We start from the raw sequence: 11,841 nt of genomic DNA, 5'->3' as shown, positions 1-11,841 counted from the left end.
TCCTAATAAAAAGGTCCAGGAATAGCTGGTGGCTTGCTGGGCTTGCTGAGGGTGGCTTTGCTATCTTCGTGCAGAGCCCAGCTCTGCTGTTGTGGCTCCATCTGCACCAGAGCTGCTGAAGGTATGGCAGTGCCATGATGATAAGGGCTCCTGGCAGGTTTCCATGAGCAGCTGAGCCACTCAAAAGGCTTTGCTGTTTCTAGAAGGAGCAGGATTGCTTCTACCTCACTGTCTCCTCTGTAGCATCTCCTTTGCCATGGCCCTGGCCAAGCAGCACTCTTCTGTGCTTAGGGAGCATCTAGCTGTGTTGGCATGTTGGTTTTTTGCTGCTTTAACAAGGTAAAGTAGGTGGCTCTGAGTATTAGATCTGGCTTGTGGCAGATACTGGACATACGTGGCCCCAGATGGGACGAGTGAGATGAAGGAAAGAGACAGGAGCTTTCTCATGCAGTGGTGTTGATGGAAGGTTCTCCCTTCCATCCACAGGGAAAGTAGTGGGTTCTCCCACTACTTTTCTGCCTGCGACTGTGGCAAATGCTTGAGGAAGGTACACAAGAAGAGGGCTTGCACAGGACAGCCTTTCTCCTTGCTTTGAGAGAGCAGTTCCTCGGTCAGGGGTTACAATGGCTTTTATAGCTAACAAGGGCCTGTGATTCTTGTCTAATCCCTGTTTGAATCTAGTTGTACTTCTGACCTTCAGTAGCAGCAAGCTCTGACTATGACTTTGTTACCTTGTATGGAAGAAAAAAATATTTTTGTTGTTGTTTCTGCCTTGTTCTTTTTTGTTGCTTGTTTTGAACTTGCTGCCTATGATGTTATTGGATGATCCTAGATGTTGTGGTAGGGGAATGTAGTTTTCTCATATGTTTCTCTACGCAGTTTGATAGATTATCTTCTGTCCTCAGTTGTCTTCTCCAAGCTAAAGACTGCTAGACCATTTCATTTCTGCTTAGATGAAAGTCATTAATATTAAATAAAGGTGTCCTTTTATAAAAGAACCATCAGGGGTGTGAAAACAAACTCATCTGTTAGTTGTGAGTTTTTGCTTGTGAGGCTTTTGGGGACTGGCAGCATTGGAAGACATTTTAAAGACATGGTAGACCCACTGTGCAGGTGTAGCAGGAGCCAGAGACCTTTTCAGAGCCAGCTTGTTTCACAAGGTCTTAACCTGGCCCTGGGGGGAGATGTGGAGCAGAGGATGAGCGTGCCTGACCACTGTGGCAACAGCTTATTACAAAGTGTAGGTTGTAAAAAAGAAAATGAAGTAGCACTGTTGTTCTTTGGAGCCCTTGTCTTGTGCAGGGCAGCAGGTCTGCTGTGGCTGTGGAAGGGGAATCCAGCCCTCCCCTCCTGTCTAGAGCACCAAGAGGGGCATTGGGGGGGGAAATGAAGATGTGAGCTTTTCTTAGTAGCTTCAAGTATGACACCTTTCAAACCTTCAGGCTTCACTGCTGAGGGTGTGTGCCAGGCTGGTGGCCATGGCTCTGGTGGCAAGGGTGGTCCTGGTGTTGATATATAGTGGTGGGAGGGTGTTTTGGGCTTTAACCCTGGCTTGTGGAGTAGCTGTCTTTTAAGGAAGGTTTGGAGATGGTGATTTTGGTTCAAATGGGCTTCTTGTACCAGTGGTGATAAGGTAGATCCAGCCCTGCCCAGGGGGAGGCTTCAGCAGATGGAAAGCTCTTCTCAGTGTAACTAAATCTCCAGGTTTTACCATCTCTGCAAATAATCTCATTTACAGCTGGCAGCACTGAGTGTATGTATATATATGGTGGCAACTCTCATCCTTACAATGACTAAGTTGGACTTCAGGCTTTTGTTTTGGCTGGCAGAGGTAATAGCTTTCTGCTATGGGGAGAAGAAATAGCTGTAGCTGCTGTGGGGAGAAGAAACCCCCTTCATGTACCAGGGGGCTCTGGGGTGGGGCGTGAGGGAGACTGCTGGTGTCTCTGGGATGGGGCTGCTGCAGTGCTTAAGGTGCTGCTGAAGTATTTGGCTTCAGTTTCAATTTCAGTTCTGTGTGAAGACACACTTGGCACAATTACCCAATTTATCACATCTTTAAAAGGGAACTATTTCACTTCTGTTTTCCTCAAGTAAGTTGGTCCAAAACCACACTTGGAAGTACTGTGCCTGGCATGGGTGTCTTTTGAAGTACTATGCTGTCTGCTTGGATAGTGCTGCCATTTGCTGGATCTTATGACATTTGTGGAGTTCTGAACACTTTGTGGGCTCAAGGTGAGATGTGATAAATGTTTCTGCAAGCTCTGTGAAGGGAGAAGACGAGTTTGACGAGGTGTTGATGAAGGTAGAGCATACTGAAAATGGCCTCCACTATGTGGTAGGAGTGTTGCTTCATGCAATTTAGCTTTCCTTTTATACATCTATGAATCCATCTCAAGTGTGTTGGTAATTGTTGTCATTAACCTTAGGCAAGGTTTGAAATGTGTTGTCTCTTGTCCTCCTTATGAATGTCAACAGTTGATGACCTGTTCCAGTGTGAAAACTAAGGTGCCAACTCTCTCAGCACTGCATGTGCGTGCTCTGCAGCTTTCAGGCTTTTGTGCCAGAGGTCTTTTGCCTAGGAGTGAGTTAGGAAGGAGGGGTGGAACACTGAAGATCACCTTTTTCAGGGTCAGACAGGCACAGTTCTGTGACTGCATTGAGTTAGGGGGAGCAAATACAGCTTTGGTTTGTTCCGTGGGGATGTCAGTAACCGACCTCTAGAAGTAAAACCCATATTCTGTTTCATCACTTTGAGTGGGAGATTTAATTTGATTCCCTATGTCTGCTTTGAAAATTTCATCCTATGTGTATGTGGCTGCATCCAGGCCCAGGAGTGGCCACTACCTAAGGCTGACAGCATTTTCAGGTGCCCTACTCCAGGGATCTAGGAGCTGGTTTTTAGGAAGATGTTGGGTTCTTCCTGCATTGTTTGGTTGCAGTACTGCAGATATTGGGTCCTTGTTATCTTGAGCTTTTTATGAACGCGCCACTGTTGAAAGCAGAGACTGCTGTTATTTTGGCTTTCTTTGCTGTATCTTGACAATGGGATCTTCTAGTCTCCTCACATAGACATTGGAAGCTGCTAGTTGTTTTGTAAAGATGTGTGAGAACTTGTAGAAAACAACTATTTTTAGTAAAAATAAATTGTACTGGGAAACTAGATAAGGTGCCTGCTTAGCCTTGGCTGCTTCAGCTCCAGCATTCTTGCTCTGCATTGTGGTGTGTGTTGTATAATATATTGCATAGGTCCTAGAAGTGATTTTCATTAATGAACTTCTTGAAAGACTTTTTTTCTTTCTAATGCTATTCTCTCGGGTGGTTTTTTGTGTGGGTTTTTTTTTGTTATTGTACAGCTGTTGGTCCAAAGGTTGTTGCATATTGCATAACTTGCTGCTAGAAAGTGGGGCAGGGGGAGAAACTCATTGGCAAACTTCCTTCCTTGTTAATTAACATTGAAAGTCTAGTTTAGGTCTCAATGGTGGCTATCACTGTGCAGTGCAAGAGTCGGGTTCTTGTTTGTTTTGTCAGGCTTATTGATCCACTGCACTAGTTCTCTCTAAATATGACTTTCTCTTAACACTGGTTCTACTGCTAATTACAAAATCTTACTAAAATTGGAATGCAGTAATAGGTATACTTTTTTTTTTTTTTCCCCTGCAAGCCACTGAATCTGCACTGTAGGATTTCATGATTTTTACACGTCTTAAAGTGCAGGCATAATTTTAGAGAGAAGCACTTCTCTGTAAAGTGAATGTACTGTGCTCTCTATAAAACTTAGCTTTCAAATTTGTCTTGCATGTTGGTCAGAGGCAAACTGGCATGTAGGCTTGCTTGCATCCTTACTACCTGAATTCTCATTTAGGAGGGGTCATCTGGGAAATTTTATGCCTGAAAGTAAAAAGAGTAACCTCTTGGCTTGGCATTTATGTTGGTATGGTCCATTTATGTTGACAGTAGGCTTCTGGCTTTTTGGGTGCTACCGTTGTGTAAGTAGATAATTGCAAATATAAAACAATGTGCAGAAAAGTTTATTCTTGTACCATATTGGTGGAATGGCACTTTATGTGCATTGGGTTGTCTGCTGCCTACCAGAAAATCCATGCTTTAAGGAGCAGGTCTGAAGGGTTTGCTGCATTCTCTGACTGCTTCTGTAATGGAAACTGGGCTTTCCTGTACTCCCTGCTTGGGCTTCTTTAACATCTGCTGGTTGAAAAGTTATTTTTCCAACCAGAGATGTTAGAAGTGGAATTATACAGAATTATAATGTCTAGTAACCTAACGGTGCCTTCAGTACTTGTTTTCTCGTGCTGCTAACTCTGGAATTAAATGGCAATTACCATGTCTTAGGGGTGTTATTTTGCCTTGCCAGCGTTGTGTTCTTAGACGGCGTTGGTCTTGCACACTGACAGTCAGTTTTTTGTCCCCATACAGTAAGCTAGTTCACACTTTGTCTCATGTCTTTGCGTAGCGGGAATTGATGTTGGCTACAGCTCTCACAGAAGGCTTTTGTGTGGCGATATCTGAAAGCTGTCTTGTTGGAGCTTTTATCAAGGCGAGTGCAATGAGGCCATTATCCCCCTTCGTGGCGAGCGGAGATATTCACAGAAATTTTTATAATAATGCTTAGTAAGTGGCAGGCTGGTGACAAGTAGCAGTGCCGGAGGGGTACAGAAATAATACCCGGGGTGGCAGCAGCGCGGCGCAGGGCGTTATCTGCCCCTGCAGACCAGGGATGGGGTGGGAAGGGAACCCCGCGTGGGGCAGACGGAGGGTGGTGATCGGGGCTATCGCTGGCATGAGGAATCCTGGCCGCCGACTCAGCAGAAGAAAGTTTTACTTTTCATGGTAAGACGTTTATCGAGTGGCTCCAAGATCCAAATTGCTGCGTAATGGGTCTGCGCCTCGTTCCTTTATTTTTTTGGGGCTACTAGGTGTCTGTAGCTGAGCTCTTGGGAGTTAGGTAAAACGGTGAGTTGGGTGAGAGGAAGCCCAGGCTTCACTGCTCAGCTCTAGCACTTTTTCTAGGCACAGAACTCTCCAGACGGTAGAAGAGACAATTTAGTACTTGAGGTGGGGGCAGGGAGGGCTTTAAAAATTATAATAGCATTTTCACCGGCTGCTTTGTCTCGACACTGGGTTTATTCTTTTTTTTTTTTTTTTTTTCCCCTCAGGAATTGAGGCTTAGAAAAAGCTCTTTTTGTCAAAGACAGTGTCCTGAAAGCGTAAGCAAGTTGCTCATTTTCTTTCTCTGGTTCTTAATCATAAGAGCTGCCTTGATGATTTTTTCCCACCTCAAATTAGCAGTTTATTTATAACATGCTAATGTTCTGCATGCCTGTCGGTATTACTGCTCTGCCGTGCTGAGCTGAGAATTGTTCTCTCAAAAGCTGACACCGTGAGGATGACATAAATGAACACGGGAAATTGCGTATGATGGAGAAAAATTCAGGTGGCTGTTGGTATGACTTTGGTTCAGACTCCTTCCTATGAAATCACCTCAATTTCCTCTCCAATTTCAACTGATGGTCACTTCTTTTTTTGTTGCATGTTTTTATTTGTTACTTAAAAAAAGAAAAAGAAGTGCAGACCGTTGACTTTTGGCATCCTCGCTAACCTTTCGTTCCTCTTGGCAAACTCCTCTGCGATCGTCTTCTGCGTGCTGCCACCAGCTGCCTTCTTGGATTGCAGGCAGGGGAGTCAGGAGCTTCAGGGGCTGTTTCTCCCTTCTTGGGGCCCTCACAACAACCACTCTGCAACTGAGAGCCTGCAAGGCCTCTGCAGTAGCTCTCTTCCAAGGCCTCTGCAGGAGCTCTCTTCCAGATCTAGAAGTTAGCAGCCTGCCTACAAGGGGTCCTCTGCTTCAGCTGCTCTACAGAAAGACCAGGGAGTGATCCAAGTCCAGACCATAAAACACGAGGTGTCCTGTGCACAGGGAAGGAAATGGCAAAACAAAAACGCATCCCATGAGCTGCTGTGCTTGGAGCATTGTTTTGTAGGTGTTTCAGAAAGGTGGTAAAGAAAGGTGCAAGATCATTTGGAGGCCTCCAACACTGTTTGCTTGTGACCCATCCTCTAAACATGCTCTTCATGTTGCTGCTGGCCTTGAGGTGCTGAAGTCCTTCCTTTTCTTGCCTTGGTAGCATCATGTTTTTGCTGAATACGTGGGAAATGAATGAAACAGGAGTGAACAGGTTGTGTGCTGTTGGCTAGATATTAAGCTTTGGTGTAGGCTTCTGTGGACAGAAATAAGTGAATACCTACAAAGCATTTGTTGTGGTGGTGTTTTTTTAATTTTTTTTTTTTTTTTTAGTGGAGGGGGCAAAAACCTATGTTGCAGTGAAAAGGAGTATGTAGGGGATTCCAGAGAATGACATATTTAATTAAATAAAGAGAGAGAAAAGAAAAACAAGCTTGTAGGCAGGCAAGTTCCCCTTATTCAGAGAAAGCCATATGTTCAGGCTACTATCCTTAGTGTGATTTATTTGCTTCGGAATTAAGAAAGAGGGTTGCTAGGAAAAGTAAGATGCATTCACTTCTTTCACCTTAAAGAGTTTTATGAGGGCGATTACCATCTCTCTGCTTTCTCTCTCTTTACCAGTCCTGGAGGATAATCAATTTAGCAATAAGTCAGAGCAAGCAAAAATGTGATTGTTCTCATCTGCAATGCAGAAACTAAGATGGCCTCTCTTTAAGGCCAAAACCAGGTATTCCTCTGTCAAAATGAATCGGGAGTTATTGAATCATTCAGTAAGAAAAAGGCTGAAATTCTGATCCTTTATTTTCCCCTTCATATCTGGCAAGTTTGTTTTCTTGACTACCCTTTAGCTCTTTTGGTGGCCTCAGTGCCATTTTGAACACATTTCCCTACTTCTTCCAAGGGGTGGAAGCAGCACCAGTTATAGCAGACAGGCATTGTATCTGTTGCTGGTACTTCACTTGGAGTGGAGAAATGCAGTTCTCCAAGGCATTTGAAGGGCTTGGTTGCCTCGGCATGTGAAGAGCAGCCCCCAGACTGCTCCACTGGCAGTTGGGAAGGGAGGAATCTCCTTAAGACCTTGCAGGGATAAAACTCTAGGCTTCTGTGAGGTGCTATAGTATATCTAGCTAAAAATACCAGAGACTTGAGCTTGCATATTGACTTGTTCGATGGTGATGACTTGCTGAAATGGAAAAAAAACCCCAACAGATCTGGAACTGTTTTAAACTACTTGAACTTCACATAATAGTGAAATGACAGAGGAGGGGTGGTGTAAAGGTCCCAGCAAACATCCTTGCACACCAGGGTAGCCCTGGCTTTTTGACTGGTCAGGCAAGCATGGCATACCTAGAAGATGAGGGATGTTTGCCTGCTAGCTGCTGTAATGGTCCTGGAAGGTTTGCTTTCCTCCTGAAAAACTGGAGTCAGATACTTTGTCTATATTCAGCCCCAGACCTTTTGGTTAATGTTGCAAAAGTCCTACAAAAATGTATTGCTGCTTCTGCTGTGGAGTAATGCTGAGCGCCTTCTGCAAGCCTCTCACCTCTCCTGAATGCCAGGATCAATGCTTCCTGTGCTTAGGGTCACTCCACCTTGTGTTTGAGTGTCCCTCTGACTGCGTGGGCATGAGCCCAAGCGTGGAGGAGGTGCAGTGATCTTCCCAGCTAGAAGCTTGAATTAAGAGTGTGGGCAGGTCTGCTGTTCTCCAAGGAAAAATGTGTAGCACAACTTAGTAGGTAGATTAGTCTGAATTGAGGTTCAGACTGAGCATGCAGGTCAAGACTGATGCAGTGGCATGAGTCATGAAGTCACCACTGTTTGTGTATCTGCACCCCACACGTGTAAGACTGGAGTATTTTGGATAGCAATATTGAATCAGTGCCATGACTAGTTGGCTTTCTTGTTCTTGTGTATAACTGAATAGAGTGGAGAAACTTCAAATTTCAGGTGGCTTCCTATTGATTTCAGAGGCAGAGTTGAAACTGAATTTCTTAAGTCTACTCTGACTAACATCATGTGGTTGAAGTATCCTGATCCGATTTTTCTTTTCAGAAAAAGGGTCCAAAAACCAGCATGCTGCTTCCCTCTGTCCATTTTCCAATGAGCTGATCCTTTTTTAAAGACAAACCTGGGAGCTTCTCTCGTGAGGAGCTACGCTTCTCATCCGATGCTTGGAGTACCTGTGAGTTTGTAGAGGCTGTCATCTTCAGACTTGCTTTCTGAGGGGACAAGCTACTAGTCCTGCCTGCTGCGCCTAGTGTCTTGGCTGTGGCTGAGATGGGACTATGGATCTCAGTGATGTGAGCTTCAGGTGGTGAAAGAGCTGATGAAGGCTTTGGCTTGCTTGGGCAAAAAGGCAGGATGTACATGTATACAGCCATGGGGCTTGTGAGGGCTGAGCAGGACTCCTCCTTGGAACAAGGCATGTGCTGGGGATCCTGAGGAGCTGGGCCTCTGCTTCTCTGGTTTAACCAGCTGCTTGCATCTTGCCTGGCACAGTGGAATTGTCAGTCCCCTTGCTAAGTGTTTTTATTCAGACTACCAAGTTCAGTGTTAAGATCTTGAAGGAGGCAGGCCAGCCAAGTGATTTGGGTAAGAACCTTTTGCAGTGGCAATATGGGATTTTTGCCCCTCAAGGAGTGGAGGCAGCGGCTTGGGCACACACCCGTGTGCCCTTCCTGAGCTGTGATACGGCTGAACCACATTGGAAATCTGGAACAGTAACGGCACCACTTATAGGAAGCTTGACTCCCTACATATAACCACAAATGTGGTCAATCCTAGGAGAGGCAGCAACGGAGAGGAAGAAAGGTGGTAGTGTCTGATTAGCTTTGTTTTCCTTGTTTTCTGTATTGCATCAAGGGATGCAGCTCTGGCTGTGTGAAAAAAGTGATAATATCACTGGCTGATGGTTCCAGTTCCTTCACTGTTACACTTTGAAGATATTCTTTAGGGGTAGATATAACAAGACTTGCCTTCAGCGTATTGAATTCAATAGCCATGGGCTATTATTAAATGCTTGTGCTGCTTGGTAAACTATTCAGTATTTCTGAAGACAATGTGTTAGAAGAGGCTTAGATATCATGTCAAGGTCCTTCAGGTGCTCACTAGCCTCATGCAGGGACTGAAACACAAAGTAATCCGGTTGTGGCAGGTATCTGCAGTAGGTGAGTGAGGCACAAAGGTCTTCCCATTGCTCCTCACCATCGTGTCCTGGACCAGCATATTAGATCCATTTTGGTTTGGCAGCATGGGAATGGCCGTTTGTCTTGGAAACTAAAACATCCTCCTGCTTCCTATCTGCACGTTCTCAGACATGAAATGTAGTCCCCTTGTACCCAGGACAACCCAAGTTGCCTGGGTTTAGGGTGCCAAGCGGCTGTGGCCACCGGTGCCTTGCTGGCAGTGCCCAAGGGCTGAGGGGACCTCGTGTGCTCTCCTCACCTCCGGCTTTTGGGGGCTTGAGGGCACTTTAGGGGGCTTGCGAGCACGTGAAGGAGAAAACATGGCTGAAAATCCTCTCCATTCACAGAGGAAATGCACAGTTGCTTGGAGGGAGAATGTGTTTTCTCAGTGGTGCGTTTGCAGCGTGCCTCGTGCGCGCGGCTCCCAGTCCCTGACCGAGGCTCCCAGGCTACGGGGAGTTTAATTACAGTCTGGCGGCTGGCGTTGAAGTAGGTGAAGATATAAATGTAATTTGTGCCTAGAAGTTATGTATGTAGTGAGCCTGTAGTACGGGAGGCCTGCTCTGAAATCGTTGCTATCAGGAAATGCCTCCTGAGGGAAGGCTGGCTGCACTGCTTTGACAGGTACAGATGCCCTGAGCAGGACCTGAACATGACTGAGTTTTTAACAGATGAAAGTTAAGGTGTTATGGTCTTGCACGAGAGGTTGCAGAACCCCTGGAGATAGCACTTGGGATGGCTTTTACTGCCAATAGCCACAGTCACAGCTGAGGGGCTTATCTTCTATATGTTAGGAACATGGGAAGGCTCCTGGAGCTTCTGGTCAGATGAGTGGTAATGAACTCTAGTCATAAGGAAAGTTCATCAAGGAAGGTTGAGTTGCATGACTACACTCATAGTGGTCTCCTTTCTGCCCCTCAAGTGGAGAGATGAAGCCAGCCTGTGTGGCCATGAGAGCACCAAGGGCCCTGCTTACGTGCTGCTGCAGAATTTGGCCTTGTGACCAGAACACGCTGTTGCATTTTGGCTTCAGCTTAGAAGGAGGGACCGTTACGGTTGCAATGGAACAGCCGTACAAACTCAACTAGTTGTGGTGGTGCTAGCTAACTGGGGAGACAGCCTGTAACAAATAGGGCTGCAAAATAGGAATTGTCACTTTAATCTGTTGCCTAATTTTGAACATAATGATTTCATTATCGATTACTTCAGCAAAAAACTTCAGATGTGTTTATCTCACAATCCTGCCACTACCATAAGCCTCAGTGCTGCCCACAGCAGCTGCCAAAATTTCAGTCTTTCTCCCACTACTTTCTTTAGCACCATTGTGTGTTGGAACGTTTTCAGGACAGTAAAATGTGAAAGCTGTGCAGCATTCCTATTTATTTTGGAATTCGGCGTTTTACACATGGAATGCTGTCGCTCTGCCATATTTACTTTCTTGTCTTTAATTCGGTGAAATGTATTTACCTGAAGCAGACACGAAATTTCCAATTTGCTGTGGAACAAGCATAGAGCCATGCTGCAGAACCGCTTCCAGGCTAGCGTGGAGTGCGTGAGGGCTTCGTGCCAGGGCAGAGCGTGGGAGGGAGGTCAGGGCTAAGAAGACTCAGGCTTCTATCAACAGGCGCCCATTGAACGGGTAGAAGTTATGGGTGTCAAGGCAAGATGACAATGTTGTGTGTTTTTTGTTTTTTGTTTTTTTTTCCTGAGTTTTATAATTCCAAGACAAACCTATGACTGGCAATGCAGGTTTCTTCCAAGACTGTCTTGAAAGTGCTTTTGCTTTATCTTAGATAAGAACCTGCAGTCTGAGGTAGTGAAATGGAGTCAAGCTTTCTTGGTAATCTTGTCTTTACAGATTGATATTGTTTAGGATTAGGTCTGGGAAAACTGTAGAAAATGAGGATTTTTTTTGTTTTGAAGTCTACCACACTGTAGGCTTTTTAGGAATCTAGAAAGCCTACAGGCTGATGTGGGCTTCCCACAGCTGCCCTGAGTTGTCTTAGCCTTCCTCCTGCTGCTAAGAGAATAAGGCTGCCCATCCCATCTATATACCATTTAGAAAAGCCATCATACACAGGCTATTTTTGATCCTATTCCTTTCCATAATTATATGTAGCTTTTATAAATCTGGATGGATGGAAAGATCCTGTGTACTTTGGAAGGGCTCATTTGATCTAAATTTAAGGATGCCTCACATCCAGTTGTGAAACTTGTTATTTTAGTTTGCCCTACCTACAGCTTTTACTAAAACAAGAGGAAAAGGATGAAAAAGAGATACAGAAAAGTGTATGTGAGATGAGTCATAACTGGGACTACATTTGAAAATTGAAAGGATCAAGGTGTACTGGTCATAAGAGAAAAGGTTATGGGTTTTGTGAAGAAGACACAATTAAATCATGTGGTCATTTATCTTCTGAATAGATTAAGCTACATTTGTGGAAGAACCTGTGAGCCTGAGTTGAGCTGATAATTTTGAAGAGAGAAGGAATGTATTTAAAGACAGGAATTTTTAGTACAGCCTTTAATAGGTGGTATTTCAGTGCCAGATTCCACTGGAAGACTTCTTCAGGCTTCTGGAAAATCCCATTTAGCTGTCAATTGCCTACAGGATAGGTCTAGAGTCTGCATGGTTATACAGAAAGGTAGGTAGTAAAAAAGGAAAGAGGGTGAAGG

Source organism: Merops nubicus, unplaced genomic scaffold (genome assembly GCF_000691845.1).
Source record: "Merops nubicus isolate BGI_N331 unplaced genomic scaffold, ASM69184v1 scaffold11865, whole genome shotgun sequence".
NCBI classification, from domain to species: Eukaryota; Metazoa; Chordata; class Aves; order Coraciiformes; family Meropidae; genus Merops; species Merops nubicus.
The sequence above is the reverse complement of the archived record's forward strand: the minus strand, read 5'-3'. Positions refer to the sequence as shown.